This window comes from Lepus europaeus, chromosome 11, assembly GCF_033115175.1.
Source record: "Lepus europaeus isolate LE1 chromosome 11, mLepTim1.pri, whole genome shotgun sequence".
Classification (NCBI taxonomy): domain Eukaryota; kingdom Metazoa; phylum Chordata; class Mammalia; order Lagomorpha; family Leporidae; genus Lepus; species Lepus europaeus.
In genome coordinates, this window is record NC_084837.1 from 117,108,509 (window position 1) to 117,130,006 (window position 21,498).

The 21,498-nt window shown below is 40.7% G+C and overlaps 1 long non-coding RNA gene and 1 pseudogene across 9 annotated transcripts in view; both read right to left on the bottom strand.

The window, feature by feature from the left end:
- The window catches only part of LOC133770419 (uncharacterized), a 58,718-nt gene extending 39,192 nt beyond the window's left edge, over positions 1-19,526 (bottom strand). For 6 of the 9 annotated variants that reach the window (XR_009867346.1, XR_009867345.1, XR_009867342.1 and 3 more), the window contains exons 1-6: positions 19,462-19,526; positions 9,898-10,032; positions 8,734-8,848; positions 7,315-7,457; positions 3,781-4,322; positions 1,135-1,287 (exon numbers count right to left, since the gene is read on the bottom strand). This is a non-coding gene — a long non-coding RNA (uncharacterized LOC133770419). The remainder of the gene's footprint in view (positions 1-1,134; positions 1,288-3,780; positions 4,323-7,314; positions 7,458-8,733; positions 8,849-9,897; positions 10,033-19,461) is intronic. The other 3 variants (XR_009867340.1, XR_009867341.1, XR_009867344.1) reach the window with 3 other exon arrangements.
- A 455-nt stretch (positions 19,527-19,981) lies between these two features.
- Positions 19,982-21,212, bottom strand: LOC133770418 (conserved oligomeric Golgi complex subunit 6-like; annotated as a pseudogene).
- Between the last annotated feature and the right edge of the window lie 286 nt (positions 21,213-21,498).

The following is a 21,498-nucleotide window of genomic DNA, read 5'->3' on the forward strand; positions in this document are numbered from 1 at the left end:
CAATCCTTTAAGGGACCAAAACACCCTTTTTATAAGACATAAATCAGCACTTTACTATAATTAATCTGTAGGCCAGTAGTAGTAAAAAATGAACACTTAAAAATAAACTTCTTCTACTCAAAAACAATACAAAACCAATTCCTTCATAATATTAGCATTTCTATGTCTATTGGCTCATTCAATTAAAAAAGTAAACCAGGAAATAATCAGTTCTTATTGTTCTAGTTTGTGGATGAGCATACCAAGAATTAAAGAGAAAATTCCATTCACTTTTACGTGGCAGACCTTACACACAACTTTATTTTTTTTAAGATTTATTTATTAATTTGAAAGGCAGAGTTACAGAGAGATAGAGAAGGAGAGACAGAGCGATCTTCCGTCACTGGTTCACTCCCCAAATGTCTGGAACACTGAGGGCTGGGCCAGGCCAAAGCCAGGAGCCTGGAATTCCATCCAACAGGGTCTCTCACATGAGTGGCAGAGACCCAAGGACTTGGGCCATCTTCTGTTGCTTTTCCAGGTGCAGTAGCGTGGAGCAGGTTTGGAAGTGGAGCAGACAGGACTTGAACCAGCAAAGTGTGGGATACTGCATTTCAGGCAGCAGCTTGATCTGCTGCACCACAGTTCCAGTCCCACAGCTCTCTTACTTCAAAATCCAGGTGCTTTCTTTCAATAAAGACGGATATAAACTCTAAGACCACAAGCACATCTCTTCATAATAAGATAAAAGTTCAGAAAAACTCTAGAAGGCCAATATTTTAGAGAGGATCCTGTAGCAGGAAAGATGCAGGACTGGGAGCCAGCCAGGCCCAAGTTTAATTACAGCCATATGACCCCAGGCTTCAAGGCTTTTAATCTATGTTAACTTATGAATGAAACATATTGCAACCTGCATTGTAGAATTCTAAGGAAGGCATAGTTTGGAGACAATGTATGTAATATGCTTAAAGTACTTCCTGGCATACAGTGGGCACCCAACAACTATTATCACACTAGCGGTATAGGTAACTTTTGCAAAAATGATCGCATGTGTGGATCTGGACACGCTACTCATCAGATCCATCTCTGAGGCAGCCTTGCACATCCCAGCTAACAGGACCTCCCTAGTGCAGCCCCACCCCTCTGCTTACTCACAGCCAGTTGCCGCTGCAGGGATTTCACCTGGTGCTGCAGACTGTCAATGAGCTGGCTCTGCCTCTTGGTGGGGCTCCCACTCATGTGGGTGAGTTGGGAAAGGCCATGGAGTGCCTGCTTCAGCCTTTCGACATCATTAAGCAGTTCAGTTATCTTTAGAAATAGAGAAAACAGTTGTGAGACAAACACAGATTTTTCACTTACCCACTGATGATGAATATCTATGTATAGGAATCATTTCTTACTTGAGACACAAACTTCATCTTTAACTTCCAGAAAACTGAAGTATGGGTACTGCCAAGATGGTTGACAATATGTACAATATAATTCTATTTCTTTATTGAAACTTATCTCAGTATACCCATTACAAAAGAAATACCAAGTTAAGAATTAATATCACAGAAATCCTGGCTGGTGCTGCAGCTCACTAGGCTAATTCTCCCCCAGTGGCTCTGGCACCCCAGGTTCTAGTCCTGGTTGGGGTGCTGGGTTCTGTCCCGGTTGCTCCTCTTCCAGTCCAGCTCTCTGCTGTGGCCTGGGAGGGCAGTGGAGGATGGCACGGGTCCATGGACCTGCACCCGTATGGGAGACCAGGAGGAAGCACCTGGCTCCTGGCTTCGGATCGGCGCAGCGCGCCAGCCGTAGTAGCCATTGGAGGGTGAACTAATGGAAGGAAGACCTTTCTGTCTCTCTGTCTAACTCTGCCTGTCAATATATATATATATATATATATATATATATGTATATGTATATGTATATATATCACATAAATCCTAAGGTATAAGTACAAACAATTTTCTGTTATAAAAAAATTTACCATTCATTTGAGAGGCAGAGAGACACAGAGACACAGAGACAACCCCCATGCTCGTCCCCAAACGCCCAAAACTCTTTCTGCTGGCCTGGACCCAAGTCTTTAAGCCAACACCTGCAGCCTCCCCAGAGTGCATGTTAGCAGAAAGCTGGAATTGAGAGCATAGCCAGCAGTCAAACACCAGTACCACCATGTGGGACGTGGGCATCTTAACCACGAGGGCAAAAGGCCCACTTCAGTCTTCTTACGTAATGCCGTCCTGTGTCCCTTAACAGCATGGGTGCATTCTCAGACATGGGTGACTAGGCAATTGTGTCACCCTGTGAGCATCACAGAGTGATTCACACAAACAGATGGATATGAGGTCCCTGGGCAACACCACCACATGGGTGACCATTGGCTCAAACACTGTGATATGACACACGACTGCACAGAAATCCCTATGAGGGGACAAACACAATCTGCAGATGATGATCAGAACACAAGGATGGGGGGGACTCCTCCAGCAGAGCATGAGAAGTCAAGAGCACAGCTCACGTTAATGCCCTGCTCCAATCAAGAGCCGTGTTATTTAAGACAACTTTGTGGTAAAGAGAAAGCAACTGGGAGGCTGACTAGAGTAGTGAGACGAACACAGGCTGTACCGTCAGACACATGGGACTTCTGTGAGCCTGGCTACTTCCCCTTTACTTTTCTGAGGCTCTGTGTCCTTACTGGTGAAAACCGAAAAATTGTTCAGCATTAAGAAAATCAAACCCAGTGATAAATGTATGCCTAGCACCTAGTATGTGCTCAATAAATGGAACTAGAAGGCAATGTCAATAATTAGTGATTAAAATTATATACTTCTATACTCAGAACCAACTTCCCAACAAGCATTTAAACACTAGATAACAAGGCATGATGTGCCAGAGCTGAGGACCTGCCCTCTCTGAGGAGGGCTGGGGCTGGGGCTGTTTTCACTCAACAACCACCTGGCAGGTAGAAGCTTTAGTAATTGCTTGTCAGATTGATAAAACAATAACCTTCACACCTCATCTTCCTGCTACAAAGCTACTGCAAATACTAGTCTCAAAATACTGTTGAGTACCTGTTCTGTAAATTATACGAAAGATAAGGAGAAGCTATACACCCTGCTCTAAAAGATCAACCGCACAATTCAAAAGAGTAATGCATGTTGCAAATGTATGGCAAAGAAAAAAAGAAAAGAGAAAGAAAATCAAATGCTTTGGAAGAAGAACCGAGTATGCACTTAGGCTATATTGCTCAGTGAGGGCAACAGGTGACAGGATAAGACATTACAGAATGTTTAGGATTCAACTCAGTGAGAACAGCAGGACGTGATGGGCAAGGAGACTAGTCCACAGAACTATATGTCGACACAATGGTGATGAGTTGGAGGCTCGGTCTGTGGGGACAAGTGAGAGCCAAGGTCAAGTCTAGGATGCTCCCCAGGGTCATGGGTTCCTTGCAGCCCAGAAACATCTTTCCGGTCCTCCCTTTCATCCCCAATCCTTACATGTCATAAACCACTGGATTAGCTATGAGACAAGTGAACCTGAGTCTCCCCATCATCCTACAACTCTTGGCTGCACCAACCACAGCTAAAGACAGGAAACTGCTTTTGATTTTGTGTTATCCCACTTTTATAACATTCAGAATTTCTTGCACAGCAGCAGTTTAACTGCACAGGTGGTGGTGAGTGGAGCCTTTGTTAAAACTGTTATGAGCCTGGCTGTGCGATGCTATGGCAGAACCCCATTCTCCTTCTACTGTGGCAGGTGTGCCCTGGGGTTTCCAACACAGAGCCATGCAGGCTGTTTGGCGCCTACCTTATCATCTTTGGCTTCAAGTTGTTTAGCAGATTCTTGAATTCTTCTCTGCAGCTCCGTGACTGTTGTTAGGGACCCATCGCATCATTCCTTCTGATCCTTGATCTCCTGCTCCAGGTTGAAATGTAGAAATTCCTTCTCTTCTTTTGTGGGCAGCTCTTTCTTTTTGGCATGCAAAACCTCCTCACAGACTTCCTCATATTTTCTATTCAGATTGGCCACTCTTTCATTTAATTTAGAAATCTATGCCTCCAAATCACTTTTAATTGCCTTGTGTTTGGACAAATCAACTACCTCTCTGGTTTCCAACTGTTTTAATGCCTGCTGAGTCCTCTGAACCTCGGTCTGGAGTTTGGAGACGTCTTCAGTTCTACCTTGGCTCTCCTCTTCCTTTTCTCTCAGACGCGCCTGGATGAGTCCAACCTCCTTCTCCAAAGTTCCCTTCACCTGCAAGTGCTTGGCCAGGGCCACAGAAGAGTTCTTCTGATTCTCGTTTCACATGGTCAGAATATTTTGAAAGTTCTGTTCATTGAAGTCTATTTCTGGCAAAACAAAGAAGGAAAACAGCTGTTACCTTAGGGCTCTATTTTCTTTCTTTCCCCATTCAACCCATCTACACATAACACACAAATATCAACTGTAGCAAAACACATTTACTTCCTCTTTCTTTGTCTTTTGGCACATAATGTGCTCTGAACACCTGAAAGCCAACTAAATCCTTAAATAAGAACAAGGACTTCAATTTTAAATGTACAATAATTTCATAGAATTACATATTACTTAACTTTTAATAAGAGATATTACTTCTTAGTGCTTTCACTGTAAATTCTAATATGTTCTTTCAGTTATAAAAATAGCAACCAAATGAACCGAGCTAGTAGGATACTTCAAGAAAACATGGGGCAACTCAGAAAAAAGAGAGAAGTTCCCTCTCTCAATCAGAATAGACTAGTATTTAGTACACATCTGAGTACACCACGTGATTGATGTCTTGTCCGCTCTATGAAAGAGTGACCAAAAAAAGGGATTATAACTAAACGTCTTGGTAAAAGAGTTCAAATACGAGAATGCACAATCACGAAAGATTGGACTTCCCTTTTTTTATTCTCCCCATATGGCCTTTACAGGTACTGACTCTGATGAACGCTATCTGTTATGAATACATCTTATTAATGGGCAGGCCCTAGGGTTACTGACTTTAATCTGAACTGACTTCCTTCAGATCAAGAAAATGGACATTGTGAAATAATATCCCAGACATGGTTTGCTGATACACTTTCTTTGAATTTATCAATCACCATTAGGCTAGACTACTATAATTTACCGAGAAACTGCTAACACGGCTTCATGACTTTCATATCTGTTTTAATACAATCAAATATCTCTCCAATTACATACTGGTTTTGCATCTTAAAGAGATTTTAGGCATCATACTGGCTAAGTCACTCTACATATAAATGAAGGTATGATTAAAAATAAAGCCAAAATAATTATCCATTAACAGACCATAGGAGGTGCCGAAAATGTAAACCTTGAATCTACTGGAAAGGAAAAAGAAGCAGATAAAAAGGTAAGAAAACTAGGTCACACTCCCTCTGGAAAGCTTTCTTTATTTTCACATGAATTTCCAAAACACTGAAAAGGCCAAAACATGTTTTTTTTTATAATTTATACTTGGCTTCCTATTTATTTGGGCATATATGAAGCATTAATGGGTCACTGTTCAGGAATAGAAGAAAATGCACTGCAAAGCAAAAACCATTTTTTAAAATTATTAATCCCTGGCTTCCCATTTATATGGGCAAATACGAAGCAATAATAGATCACTTTTGGGGAATGGAGGCTTACTACCAAAGACAACAACATTGCAATTCTGTTCATTTACTTAAAATCACTGTAATCATAAACACCCTGGATGGCACCAGAAACAGCACCACTTTTCTTCAAAACAAGAAGGTAAGACCCACTTTGATAATACAATCTTACTCACATTCTTAATTCTAGATTCAATGCTGCTGCTTCTTTTTATAAAGAAACAAGTATTTTTTCTTTCAATTTTTTTTTACTTCATCCCTTTTAGTATTTTTTTGTTCTAGTTAATACTACTGGTTGAACTCTTTAATTAACTCTGTTATAATTGAACACAATTATTCTTAGGTGTTTAAATTTAACTGTTAAATATAAGAGTGGGAATAAGGGAGGGAGGAGATGTACAATTGGGGACATGCTCAATCGGACTTGCCCAAAATAGTAGAGTCAGAAAAGTGCCAGGGGATTCCAATTCAATCCCATCAAGGTGGCATGTACCAATGCCATCTCACTAGTCCAAGTGATCAATTTCTGTTCACATTTGATCACACTGATAGGTCTAAGAGTCAAAGGGATCACACAAACAAGACTAGTGTCTGCTAATACTAACTGATAGAATCAAAAAGGGAGAGAAGGATCCAACATGGGAAGCAGGATACACAGCAGACTCATAGAATGGCAGATGTCCTAAACAGCACTCTGGCCTCAGAATCAGCCCTTAAGGCATTCGGATCTGGCTGAAGAGCCCATGAGAGTATTTTAGGCATGGAAAGCCAAGACACTCTGGCAAAAAAAAAAAAAAACACCACAACTAAAAGTACATAAATGAAAGATCTCTGTGAGTGAGATCTCAATAGAAAGAATGGGGCCATCAAAGAAGGAGAGACCTTTCTCTGAAGGGAGGAGAGAACTTCCACTTTGACTATGACCTTGTCTGAATAAGATCAAAGTCGGAGAACTCAAAAGGCTTCCAGAGCCTTGGCAACTCATGACTAGAACCTAGGGAGATTACTGACGCCATAAACAAGAGTGTCAAATTGTTAAGTCAACAACAGGAGTCACTGTGCACTTACTCCTCATGTAGGATCTCTGTCCTTAATGTGTTGTTCAATGTGAATTAATGCTATAACTAGTACTGAAACAGTATTTTACACTTTATGTTCTGTGTGGGTGCAAACTGTTGAAATCTTTACTTAATATATACAAAATTGATCTTCTGTATATAAAGACAATTGAAAATGAATCTTGATGTGAATGGAATGGGAGAGGGAGTGGGAGATGGGAGGGTTGCGGGTGGGAGAGAAGTTACGTGGGGAAAAAGCCATTGTAATCCATAACTGTACTTTGGAAATTTATATTTACTAAATAAAAGTTAAAAAATTTACCAATATTACCAGTAATTAAGTCATATTCACTTTAACTTGTTTAAGAAGCAGGGAGAAAGAGATAGAGAGAGAGGACTCACCTCTCCATCAGAATATGGAAAATGCACCATTCCATCATGTGACAAAGTATCCTTGACCATATCATCAGAAGAAGATCCAGAATTCATCTGACACTCATGTGGCACTTCCTCCACCCTTCCATTCAGATGAGCAGAGGATGTATAACTTACCACAAGGCAAGGACAAGACATTTATCCTACCATCTGTTGAGGACTTCACATTCACTCATTCATCACATGAAGACCTTCACCATGTCTTCATGTAAGGACATGGCACCCACCTTATGCTCACATTAGGAAATGGCCTACACCCGTCTGTCTGGTGAAGAGAAGGTGTTCAATATTCCATCAAATGAGTGCTGGGTGATGATAATTCTTCAGACATGGTGTTCTTACTCCCTCAGAGAAGAAGGCATTCAAATTTCTGTAAGGTGAGCACATACTGTTTGCCCTTCCGTCTGATAAAGTCACAGAATTCACTCTTCCGTGTGGTGAGGAAAAGGTGTTTACCAATCACTGGTGAGTACAGTGATTATTCTTACATCAGTAGATACTGTAATAACATTTACAATTCCCTCAGGTGAGAACACTGTATTTTATTTTCCCTCAGGATTTTAAAAAAAGCATTGACTATTCCACCAAATGAAGACAGGGCATTCACCTTGCAGCATGTAAACAAACTATATCAATTATACCATCATGAGAAGAAATGGCATTCAAAGTCTACCAGATATGGACATAGCATAATCCCCTCCCTCAGTTGAAGACAGGCATTCACCATTTTTTTATATGAAGATACAACCTTCACCCTATTACCTATCATGAGTGAACATATTTTTCACCCTATTGAAACATGAGATTAGGGTGTTCACCATTTTCTCAGCTGAGGAGTATAGATTACCCCTTCAACAAGTAAGTATATGGAGATCACCTTCCATCAGGTGAGGAAACTGCATTCACACTTACATCATGTGAGGACAGGATACTCACACTTCCTTCAGATTCCAGAGAGGTCATTTACCTTCACATTTGGTGAGTACACAGCATTAAAACTTCTAGCATTTGAGGACTCAAGGTTTGTTTTTCCATGCCTGAGAAGAGGCATCTCTTGTCATCATCACTGATGACAAGGCCTTCATCCATTATCATATAAGGACCCCGTATTTGCCACTAACATGACAATATGTCCCTCGCCTTAGATCAAATAAGCACAGGCACTCAATCTTCCATCAAGAAAAGATAAGGAATTCACCCTATCAACAGCTGGGAACTACACATTAGCACTTCCATCACATGAAGGTGGAATATTCGCCCTATCTTCATATGAGGACATGGTATTCACCTTCCTCCCACATTAGTACGTGGCATTCACCCTTCCATCAGATGAAGAGAAGGCATTCAGCTTCTCATCATGTGAGTACTGGGTGATAATCCTTCAGTCAAAGGGGAATAGGGTGTTCACACATCCCTTTGTGAGGAGAGGGCATGCAAAATTCTGTAAGGTGAGACCATGGTGTGTGACCTATGTCTAAAGGGAGCACATACTTCATTCTTTAGTTAGTTAAGGAGATGGTATTCACATTCCCATAGGTGTGAACAATAATTACTTTTGTAGCAGCACAGAATAGGACATTTGCCCTTCCATGTGAGGACAGGGCTTTAGCCCTACCAGCATGAGTTGAAGCAGCATCCACACTTACATCAGGTGAGTACTTGGCATCATTTCTTCCTTCAGCTGAGGACAGGACATTCACCATTCCTTCACATGAAGATGTGACCTTCAGCCTATCACTGTGTAGGGACTTTTCTTTCACTCTATAGACAAATGAGATAAGGGTGTCCACTCTTTCTTTAGGTGAGGAAAGGACATTCTCTCTTCCATCAGCTGAGAAATTCTAAGAAGTGATTTATTTTGCGTCCAACTTTTGAAGAATTATTAGGGAAAGATTAACTGCTATAATTATAGAGGGCCTTGTAAGAACCTCGACCTAGAACAAAGACCCTAAATCTAGACCAAGAACCTCACCTCAACGAGGGAAACAATGAGGTCTGGAGCAGGTGGAGCAGACACGAGGCTCCCAAGCACACAGACAAAGCTGACCAAAAAGTGACAAAAAGGGTAGACACTACCTGCCTCTCCATAGGTCACCCTAGTCCTGCTGCCTCCTCTCTGCACTACAGACTGTAACTTATAGGTGTCCTCAAAGATAGAAAGCTGTTGTTCACATCCCAACTCCGTGACTTTTCATGAGACTAGACCAACTTACAGAAGGCCTATCAATATTTTCTTTGTTTATTATAGAAAGTTTTTATTTAATAAATATAAATTTCATATGAAAACCTTTGGATCATAGCGGTTCTTCCCCCCATACCTGCCCTCCCACCCACAAACCATCCCACCTCCTACTCCCTCTCCCATCCCATTCTTCATTAAGATTCATTTTTAATTATCTTTATATGCAGAAGATCAACTCTTAGAATAGTAAAGATTTCAATAGTTTGCACCCACACAGACACACAAAGTATAAAGTACTGTTTGAAGACTAGTTTTACCACTATCAACATTTTCATACTTCTTTTGCAGGGCTCTTTCAAAGACTGAATATGATAAGGAATATATAAATCATGATAAACAGAAATGGGTAACTAAGAAACAGTAACTAAGCTGTGGTTTTCCTACAGCCTGTACAACCAGATCATGGGGCAGCGTTGCATGTTATCTCCCAACCTTGGGGTCTAGTTTGAAAGGTCTTACACTGTAGGGATATGTAAAGACTTTAAAATAACAGTTAATAACCATAATTCACAAATCTTATGTTTATGCAAAGGGCTCACTCAAACCCCTTCAGACAGGCTTACATTACCTGTAACATGTAGATATGCATTCCATGTAAATTTTGTCTGGATTGGCTCCAGAGTCTTCAAGGATTGAGGACAATTTTGCAATTCCCCATTTCCTGCTGCTTTAATCAATTGGTCATTATATTAGTTCCTATCTGCTGGATCATAGAGAAAAGAAAAAACAAGTTAACATGGGGCCTGTTATCAGAAAGGTTTTCCACAGGAAGGAGGGAGGCAGAAGCAGGAATACAGAGCACCTCAATCCCCTCCCAGCTATATCCCAAATTCCATTTCTCTGATGCTGCTCTAATTTCCTTAGATAGGCAGTCATAGGGGCCGGAATTATGGTGTAGCAGGTTAAGCTGCTTCTGCCATGCCAGCTTCCCATATGGGCATCAGTTCAAATCCCAACTTCTCTACTTCTGATCCAGCTTCCTGCTAATGTGCCTGGGAAACCAGCAGAGGATAATCCAAGTACTTGGACCCTTGCATTCTGTTGGAGACCTAGATGAAGTTCATGGCTCCTGGCTTTGGTCTGGTCCAGCCCAGGCCATTGCACCCATTTGGGGGGTGAATAAATGGATGGAAGAATATCTCTCTCTCTTTCTTGGCCTCTCCATCTCTCTCTTACAAAATAAATAAATAAATAAATAATTTTAAAAAGGCAGTCATACTACCTTCAAGAACACACAATATTCAAGAAATAGTCTGAATTCTACTTTTGAGAAAAAAAAGTATCTTTCTCATGTTCTTGTCTATTCTTTTGCTGTTCCTACCCCTCTAATGCCCATTTATGGATTTGGTTCTTGTTACTTATACTTATATCACAGGATACTTCCTTAGACCAGAAAACTGTATTTTGGAAGAATACTCTCCCCCCAAAACACATATGTACTTATTTAAAAGGTACTGAAAAAATATAGTGGTGGGGTCTGTACTGTGGCACAGTGGGTAAAACTGCCGCCTGCAATCCTGGCATCCCATATGGGCGCTAATTCAAACTGGGCTGCTCCACTTTTAGAAGCTCTCTGTTAGGCCGGCGCTGTGGCTCAACAGGTTAATCCTCTGCCTAGCGGCGCTGGCACACCGGGTTCTAGTCCCGGTCGGGGCGCTGGATTCTGTCCCGGTTGCCCCTCTTCCAGGCCAGCTCTCTGCTATGGCCCAGGAGTGCAGTGGAGGATGGAGGTGCTTGGGCCCTGCACCCCACGGGAGACCAGGAGAAGCACCTGGCTCCTGCATTCGGATCAGCGTGGTGCGCCGACCGCAGCATGCCGGCCGTGGTGGCCATTGGAGGGTGAACCAACGGCAAATGGAAGACCTTTCTCTCTGTCTCTCTCTCTCTCTCTGTCCACTAAAAAAAGAAGCTCTCTGTTATGGACTGGGAAAGCAGTAGAAGATGGCCCAAGTCCTTGGGCCCCTGCACCTGTGTGGGAGACCTGGAAGAAACTCCTTGCTCCTGGCTTCAGATCAGCCCAGCTCCAGCCATTGCAGCTGTTTGGGAGTGCACCAGCAGATGAAAGACCTCTCTCTCTCTCTCTCTCTCTCTCTCTCTCTCTCTCTTTCTGCCTCTGCCTCTTCGTAACTCTGCCTTTCAAATAATAAATTAATTAAAGAAAAGATATAGTGGTAAATTGTACACACACACACTCAGTAGAGACAGTGTGATAGCATGGCTTGACGTTTAAAATATTCCCACAGGACATAGCATGCCCTGGAGGTTATAGGTTATCTTGCTTGGTTGCTTCAGAGCAGGGACTGTTCCTTTGATAGAAACAAGTTATAGATATCGGTCTGCTCATCTGGCTTTAACAGGAATATGTCTGGCTTCTGTACTTCTGCTTGCTTGCTTGAGAATGGCTGGGCCCCCAAAATCTGGTTTCTGCCTTTAAAAATGCCCCAAAACCGCAACTCAGAGCTGTCTTCTCTGGACTTGCTCTGTGAAAAGGCAGTTGCCAGCTGGTTAATAAAGACTCCTAATTTGACCTCAAAAGTCTCGCTGTGTTTTTAATCTGTGCACCCCACAACAACAGCAATTCTTCATATGTATATGTAAGAAAGAAAACTTCAAGGTAGGAAAAACTAAAAAGACTCTGAAGTACTAACTACTCAAAATCATAAAATGATAGGATTGTGATAGCATTCCACCCTAAAGTTGCAGAACACACTTTTTTTTTTTTTTTTTTTGACAGGCAGAGTGGATAGTGAGAGAGAGAGAGACAGAGAGAAAGGTCTTCCTTTTCGCCGTTGGTTCACCCTCCAATGCCCACTGCAGCCAGCGCATCTCGCTGATCCAAAGCCAGGAGCCAGGTGCTTCTCCTGGTCTCCCTTGCGGGTGCAGGGCCCAAGCACTTGGGCCATCCTCCACTGCCTTCCCGGGCCATAGCAGAGAGCTGGCCTGGAAGAGGGGCAACTGGGATAGAACCCGGCGCCCCAACCGGGACTAGAACCCGGTGTGCTGGCGCCGCAAGGCGGAGGATTAGACTGTTAAGCCACAGTGCCGGCCTAGAACACACATTTTTTTCATCAGTGCATGAAACCATCTCTAAACCAGACTATATGCTAAGCCATAAAGCAAGTCTCAACAAATTCAAAAAAACTAAAATCTTATCATGTCCCTTCTCTTACCATAATGGAATGAAGCTGGAAGTTAACAATTTAAGAAACTCTAAAAAATATAAAAACACATGGAGACTAAGAAACATGCTCCTGAATGAACCGTATATCACAGAAGCAATCAAAAGAAAAACTGACAATTATTAGAAACAAATGAAGATGAGAAAACAACATATCAAAACTTATGGGATACAGCAAAAGCAGTGTTAAGAGGAAAGTTTAGAGCAATTACTGTCTACATCAACAAATTAGAAGGGCATCAAATTAAAGATCTAACAGCACATCGCAATGATCTAGAAAAACAAGAATAAACCAAACAACAAATTAGAGGAGGAAATAATAATAAAAATTAGAGAATAAAAAATTGAAACCAAAAAAGATACAATAGAACTATTTGCATAATATTGAATGGGGGAAAGATAGACAAATTTCCACTGTGATCCAGAACCAGATATTACTACTCAATATAATTCTGGATGTTTTAGCCAGAGTCATTACACAAGAAAAAGCAATCAAAGGAATACAAATACTCAAATTATCTCTGTTTGCAGATATGATCACAAACAGTGGAACCAAAAAAACACCACTAAAACATTGCTGAAACTAATAAGAGAGTTTGGCAAAGCTTCAGGATATAAAACCAACACACAATAATCAATAATCTTCATATACACAAACAGTGCCATGACTGAGAAAGGATTTGTAACATCAATCCCATCCCATTCTTAACATCTACAAAAAATATTTAAATAACTCAGGATAAATGTAACCAGTGATATGAAAGACCTTTACAATGAAAATTACAAAAGATTAAAAAATAGAACACCAAAAAATGGAAAAAATTTTATGTCCATGGATTGGAAGAATTAATATAATCAAATGTCCACACTACACAAAACTATTTACAGATTCAATGTGATCCCAACCAAAATACAAAGCTGTTCTCAGATCTCAGAAAAATGACCCTAAAATTCATATGAAATCACAAGAGACCCAGAATAGCTAAAGCAATCCTAGACAATAAAGCTGAAGGCATCACAATACTTGATTTCAAGATATATTAGAGGGCTATTATAATCCAAATAGCTTGGCACTGGCACAACAACAGATACCTTGAACAATAGAACAGATTAGAGACCCCAGAATTTAATTAAAAAACCACAACAAGGTTTCACCTCACCCAAGCTAGAAAAGCTATCACACAGAAATCAAAAAATAACAAATGCTGTTGAGTATGTGGGGAAAACAGTACTCTAATATACTGTTGGTGGCAATGTAAACTAGTGCAACTACTATGGAAGACAGTGTGGAGATTCCTCAGAAATGTAAAAATAGATCTATAGTATGATTCAGCTGTTCCACTCCTGTGAATTTATCAAAAGGAATTGAAATCAGCATATGAAAGTTATCTGTACCACCATGTTTATAGTAGCTCAATTTACAAAAGCTAAGATAGGAAATCATCCATGATGTCCGTCAACTGATGACAGGACTAAGAAATTAAAGTATATATACATGGTGGAATGCTACTCAGCCATAAAAAATGAAATCCTTTTGCAACAATGTGCATGCAATTGGATATCATCATGCTTAGTGAAATAAGCCAGTTTCAAAAGGAGAAATATCATGTTTCCCTGATTTGTGGTAATATACAGAGTACAAATAAAATCTAATGTATAGGAGTGAAACTGACATTTTGACAATTGATTATTGTTTATAGCCCTTGTCTATACTCTTCAGGAACACTGGTTTTTGTACTCACTACTTGTTAAAATCTTTATTTAGTGGAGAGTTAAAAAGATTATAAATAATATTGAAAGTACATCATTTTAAAAGTTAAAGAAATGAAGTAAGAAGGGTGAGAGTGAGTAAAGAAGGGTATGGTGAGAAATATACTCTTTAAACTGCTTATATTAAATACATGAAAAGTGTTCCTTTTTTTTTTTTTGATAGGCAGAGTTGTACAGTGAGAGAGAGAGAGACAGAGAGAAAGGTCTTCCTTTTTCCATTGGTTCACCCCCCAAGTGGCTGCTACAGCCGGTGTGTTGCAGCCGGCACACTGCACCAATCCGAAGCCAGGAGCCAGGTGTCTCCTCCTGGTCTCCCATGCGGGCGCAGGGCCCAAGGACCTGGGCCATCCTCCACTGCACTCCCAGGCCACAGCAGAGAGCTGGACTAGAAGAGGAGCAACTGAGACAGAATCCGGTGCCCCAACTGGGACTAGAACCCGGGGTGCCGGCGTCGCAGGCGAAGGATTAGCCTAGTGAGCCACGTCACCAGCTGAAATGTGTTCTCTTTTATAAATAAAGTACAAAACATTTGCAAACATGGATATTTTGACTTCCCCATTTCCAATTTCAGTACCATTTTTTCTTTTTCCTCCCCAATCATTTTTTAAAAAGATTTATTTATTTGAAAGGCAGAGTTATAGAGAGGCGCAGAGAGAGAGAGAGAGAGGTCTTTCATCCGCTGCTCCACTCCCTAGATGGCTGCAGTGCAACAGCCGGAGCTGCACTGATCCAAAGCCAGGAGCCAGGAGCTTCCCCTGGGTCTCCCATGTGGGGGCAGGGGCCCAAGGACTGATCATCTTCTACTTTTTCCCAGGCCATAGCAGAGAGCTGGATTGGAAGTGGAGCAGCCAGGACATGAACCAGTACCCATCTAGGATGTCAGCACTGCAGGAGGCAGCTTTACCCACTATGCCACAGCACCAGCCCTCCTAACTACTTTTTTTAAAAAAATTTATTTGACAGGAGAGTTACAGACAGTGAGAGAGAGAGAGACAGAGAGAAATGTCCTCCCTCCATTGGTTCACTCCCCAAATGGCCACTATGGCCAGTGCTGCGCTGATCCGAAGCCAGGAGCCAGGTGCTTCCTCCTGGTCTTCCACGTGGGTACAGGTGCCCAAGCACTTGGGCCATCCTCCACTGCCCTCCCGGGCCACAGCAGAGAGCTGGAGTGGAAGAGGAGCAACCACATGGGATGCCGGTGCCACAGGTGGAGGACCAACTACATGAGCCATGGTGCCGGCCCCTCCCCCCTAATTACTCTTACTGATACTTCAAATACTATATTGATTAAGGAGTGGAGAAAATGGACAGATCTGTGAAAGGAAATGCTCTTTGCTTCCCCTATTCCAAATATTAGCCCTTGGACTGTCATTTAGCCTTTATAACTTTGTTATGTCTCTCATATACCTAAGGTATATAACTTATATACCTAATATATGTCCCTCTATACCCTTATATACCTGTGGAGGTTTTATCGTGAAGCATTTTTGAATCTTATCAAATGTTTTCAATGCAACTAAGGAGATGATCATATGGTTTTTGGTCATCATTCTGTTGAGATAATTTAAGGCATTTATTAATTTGTGAATGTTGAAACACTGTTGCACCTCTGGGATAAATCCTACCTGGTAGTGATATATGATCTTTATAATGTACTATTGGATTTGGTTTGCTAGTATATTGTTGAAAATTTTTGCATCTATATTCCTTAAGGTTACTGGTAGTTTTCTTTATGTTATATCTTTGGTTTGATATCAGAGTGATGCTGGCCTCATAAAAAGGGTTTGGTAGAAGGACAACCTGCTCAATTTCAATTTTGGAATCATTTGTAAATAGTCAGTTACACTAAAATGTTTTGTAGAATTCTGAAGTAAATCCATTAGGTCCTGGAGTTCTCTTCATTGGGGACTTTTAATCACTGCTTCCTTCTTGCTGCTTTTCATGTGTATATTTAGATATACTATATAGTCTTGATTTAATATTAGTATGTTATATATATCCAGAATTTATCATTTTCTTCAAGGTTTTCTAATTTGTTAGCATATAATTAGTTGTTCCTCTGGCATTGATAGTAATGTCTCCTTTTTCATCTGTATTTGATTTTTTCTCTTTTTTATGTTAGTCTGGCTAAAAGTTTATCTATTTTGTTTATATCTTCAAAAAACTAGGTTTTTGCTCTGGTGCTCCTTTGTATTATCTTTTTAGTTTCAATTTCATTTATTCCTGTTCTCATTCTTATTATTTTTCATCTCTTGTTAATGATGAGTTGTTTGTTCTTGTTTTTCTAAGTCCTTGAGATGCACTGTTGGGTCATTTATTTGAGATTGTTTTGTAATGTAAGCACTTAATGCTATAAACTTCCCTCCTACCACTACTTTTTTGTCTGGTAGTGACAAATTCTCTGTTTTTGCTCATCTGGGAAATACTCTATTTCTCTGTCACTTATAAAGGATAGTATCTCTGGATATAATATTCTTGAAGCTTTTTCCCTTTTCAAGACCATGGATATATTGTTCTACTCTCTTCTGGGCTGTAGGGTTTCTGTTGAGAAGTCTGCTGTTAGATAACACTTTTACTGTCTTTATAATTCTCTTTTTGTTAAACTTTATCGTTTTCACTATAACATGCATTGGAAAAAGTCTTTTTTGGTACTGGCTGCTTTGGGATCTTTGGGCTTCCTATATCTGGATATCCGTATCTCCTTCAAGACTTGGGAAGTTTAAACTACTATTTAATTAGGTTCTCAAACATCTTTTTCCTTCTCTTTTTTTCAGCAATCCCTATATCATGAATATTTGTTCACTTAATGGTATCCTATATTTCATATAGTCTTTCTTCATTCCTTTAAATTCTTTTATTTTTATCTGACTTGGTTATTTCAAAAGTATTGTTTTCTAGATCCAAAGTTTCTTCTACTTGGTCTGTTCTGCTGTTAAAACTCTAGTGAATCTCACTCCTGGCATCATGTATTTCTCTCTCCATTTCTTTAAACTGTGTTATCTTGTATCACATTGTTTCCTCGGAATCATCATTCTGGATTCCATTTTACATATTTCATAGATTTCCTTCATGTCAGAACCTGTCTCTGTAGAACTCTTCTTGTTTTTTTTTTTCCAAAGTGTAGTTTTTCCTTGCTTCTTCACATTTTCTGTGTCCCTACACTGATTTCTGAATATCTGGTGTAATAGTCCTTTCTTTTTTATGGAGTAGGTTTCTCAGAAAACAGTTTTTGTTTAGATGGAATGTTGAGTATCAACTTGGCTTATTGCTTTGGCTTTGGTTTTATGTGATCCCAGAATTGTAACCTCAAAGTTATTTCTTTAGCTTTAATCAATATCATCAGTGTCTATGAGTGCCACAGCTGTCTAGTTTGCAGCAGTTCATGGAGGTAGAATGAGTTTGAAGCATCCTAGGGGTACATCTCTTTAGTCCCCAGAGTTGGTTGTCAGTCACAGTATGCTTTGTGATTGCTGAAGCTTTGTTCTTGGTGCTCAGGGACATAGAGCAGGCTGTGCCCTTAACACACTAAGTAAGCCTGATACTGGAGCTTTGGGTACCAGCACTAGCTCTATGACTTTATATTGTGGGTAGAACATTCTTCAGTTCCTTCTGGGAGAGTGGTTATAGTACCAAAAGTCCTAGTCCCAGAACTGGGGGATGTGAACGGGACCCTACTCCAGGTACTACAGGGTAACTGCAATATATACTGATTTTTCACTGGTAGGTATGGGTTTGATGTAGTGGAATACAGACCTCTTCTTCCCTAGGTCCTATGAGGCAGACTCTGGTACTAATAGTCACAGTCTTGTTTCTGCAGGATGCAGGGAGATCATTGCCCAATTGTTAGAGGAGAGAACCAGCTATGTTGGAGATTGTGTCCTGTGAGCTACCAGCCTGAAGCAAAGGAATGCAAATCAGAACTCTACATGCACTGCAGTGTGAGTTACTTCAGAGATTCCAACACCAACAGTGCCATGTTTGCAAGGCACATCTAGAACTGACCCTGTTCCCATATGGCATGCATGGGTGACGAAGATGCTTGCACCCTAGACCTCTAGAACTGGTCCCTTTAGGATTTTCTACAGTCTTTTGTGGTGCTAACCCTAAGAAGCCAAGGAAAATCCTGTAGATCACAAAGTGTGAGAATTACTTATGCTACAACCCCCCAGCTACAGGGCACAGGTGGTCTGCTCTCCACCCTGCAAAGGGTCCTTCTCTGACTCTGGTGGTCCTTGGTAGCAGTAAGTCTGCCTGCTGTCCCCTAAGTCAGAACAGAGTTGAGTAGCAGCTCTACCACGGGAAATTGGAATCTAGTACTTTTGAACAAAGTAGTTGCTCATACCCTACTCACCTCTTTAGGCTGGACTTGAAGTCAGGACTCTGGAATTGTCCCATAGCACTACTGAAATATAATGGTAACAGGGTTGCCGTGCCTTCTTTTCTCAGCAAGATGGTGTTCCTTGAACAGGTGCTGGTGGCACAGAAGCTTTAGCAGCTAGCAGTGGTTTGTCTGTACTCTCTGCTAGCTTACATTCTCTATGCTGTTCTCTAACTTCGTACTAAAAATTTCCTTCAATCTGTCCTCTGGAAATGGGGTCCTTCCTTTGTTCTGGTATTTCTGTGGCTGTGATGCAGCTTCTCTATATTCAACCATTTTGGATTCCAAGATGTAATTTTGATAAACTACAGTAATTCTGAATCTTCCTCAGTATACAACCTAGCATGTTTTATGAATAGAAAAGGGAAGCCCTGAGCCTTCAGAAATAAAATAATGTCAAAGTAGGGGACATGTTGATTATCCTGATCAGAATATATTGAATACATGATCTGCAATGTCAAAATGTAGCCTGCAATCATGTACAGTTATTGTCAATCAAAAAGACTTCTGAGGGCAGAGCCAAGTCACCCTCCAGGACTTGGTTTCATTCTTTTCTTTCTATTCCAAAGTTTGCAGTTTGCTGGATGTAGGATCCCTTTAAACACGCAGGTCAGGATGCCTACCTACCTAAAACTCACTGAAAGGGCTCAACTCTGCCTTTGGTTCCTTCCAGGATATGCACAGAGTGGAACACATTCTATTTACATTAATTTTGTCACTTCATTTATGTTGGATGTATATTTCAAATCACAAAAAGTGTGTGTAGTCAATTACATGCCATCAGAAAAATATAACAGAAAGATTACCTGCTATGTATACCTGCAGCATAATTCACTGTCATTTTTTTTTCTTCTTCTAACACTTTTAGGCAGATTCTGTGGGGATAGACAGGGCATATTCAAAAAGCTATGAAGTAAGCCTACTCACATTAACAACTGGTAAGAAAGCAAATGAATATTTAGGTAAAAGAGATGTCTGTTAGGTCATATCCTCATATTAATCCTTAAGTTTAGACAAAAAATTTATATGCTGTTTAAACAAGACTTGCCAAAAAAAAATCCGTCAAGCCTCTCATACACCTTTTTGCCATACATTTGTTGTTTCAGAATACATGGGAACCTGCAAAGCCAGAAAGGAAGCTAACAAAGATGGAAAAGAGCAGATATGGAAAGATACTCAGTTCAATTTACTTCCATGTTATTCAGAGCAAAGGAAATTATTGGGATCAACAATGATAGAAAGAAAACTGTAGCCACAGAATTTAAGTGAAGATTAATAAACTAAAAAATAAGCCTAATACAACCATAACAAACGGGAGAGAAATTTTCACACTTGCTATGGTGATGGATATAGAGTGTTCTCTGGATCTTTGAACTCACTGGCTAGATTCATCACAGCTACATACACTTCAGCACAGGCTCTGAAGACTAATTTTGAGGTTTAATAATTTGCTCTTTTACAGAACTTAGAGGAAAGCTCAACTGTGGCATTAATAGGTTGTCTGGGGTTGACAGATAATAAAACTGAACTATTATAGCTTTGAATGCCATAGTCTAGGTTGGACAAAAATTAGCATTTTCAGGTTTACATTAATGTACAGTGTTATAGATATAATTCAAACCCATTATAGTTAAAATACAAGGTTTGCTCCTTTATTAGTGTTCCTAAATATGTTTCTTTTATTTATTTATTTATTTAAGAGGTACAGTTACAGACAGTGATAGGGAGAGACAGAGAGAAAGGTCTTCATGGCCATTGGTTCACTCCCCAAATGGCCACAATGGCCAAAGCTGTGCTGATCTAAAGCTGGGAGCCAGGAGCTTCTTCTGGGTCTCCCACATGGGTGCAGGGGCCCAAGGACTTGGGTCATTTTCTACTGCTTTCCCAGGCCATAGCAGAGAGCTGAATCGAAGAGGAGCAGCCAGAACTAGAACCAGCGCCCACATGGGATGCTGACACCTCAGGCCAGGGCTTTAACCCGCTGCACCACAGCGCCAGCCCCCTAAATATGTTTCAATATGAAACATTTCCAGATGTCTGCCAGAGAACTCAATAGTTAATGTTGTCCTCATCATATTTAGTGAATTTATCACAAAGTTGTCTGCATCATCTGTGCCTAAATTGCTGGATACAATATGCATGTGGAAGAGAGATTTGAGCTGTAACAATATTTGCACAAAATCAGCTTGACAAGCATCTCACAGGATGATTGAAAAATCATTAGAAGCCAAAACTTTACATGACAGTCCAATTTAATGCAGAAGTTAGTCCAAGATTAGTTGGTGAGAGTTCAACCTTATCCATTAACTTAGTTGCATGAAAACTTGAGCTATTGAAGAATAATTTTTTGCTCAGCAAATGCATTTCTTCAGTGGTAATCAATGTGTTGCACTATTCCCAAAAATGTCATTGATTGTATTGTTGTAATATTTGAGATCAGATATCTAATATAATAAAATTGTCCCTGGTTCAGCAAGTATTACTTTTTTTTTTTTTTGACAGGCAGAGTGGACAGTGAGAGAGAGACAGAGAGAAAGGTCTTCCTTTGTCATTGGTTCACCCTCCAATGGCCGTCACAGCCGGCGCACTGCGCTGATCCGAAGGCAGGAGCCAGGTGCTTCTCCTGGTCTCCCATGGGGTGCAGGGCCCAAGGACTTGGGCCATCCTCCACTGCACTCCCTAGCCATAGCAGAGAGCTGGCCTGGAAGGGGCAACCGGGACAGAATCCAGAGCCCTGACAGGGACTAGAACCCGGTGTGCCGGCGCCGCAAGGCAGAGGATTAGTCTATTGAGCCGCGGCACCGGCCCAAGTATTACTTTTTCAATTCAAACCTTTAGAAGTC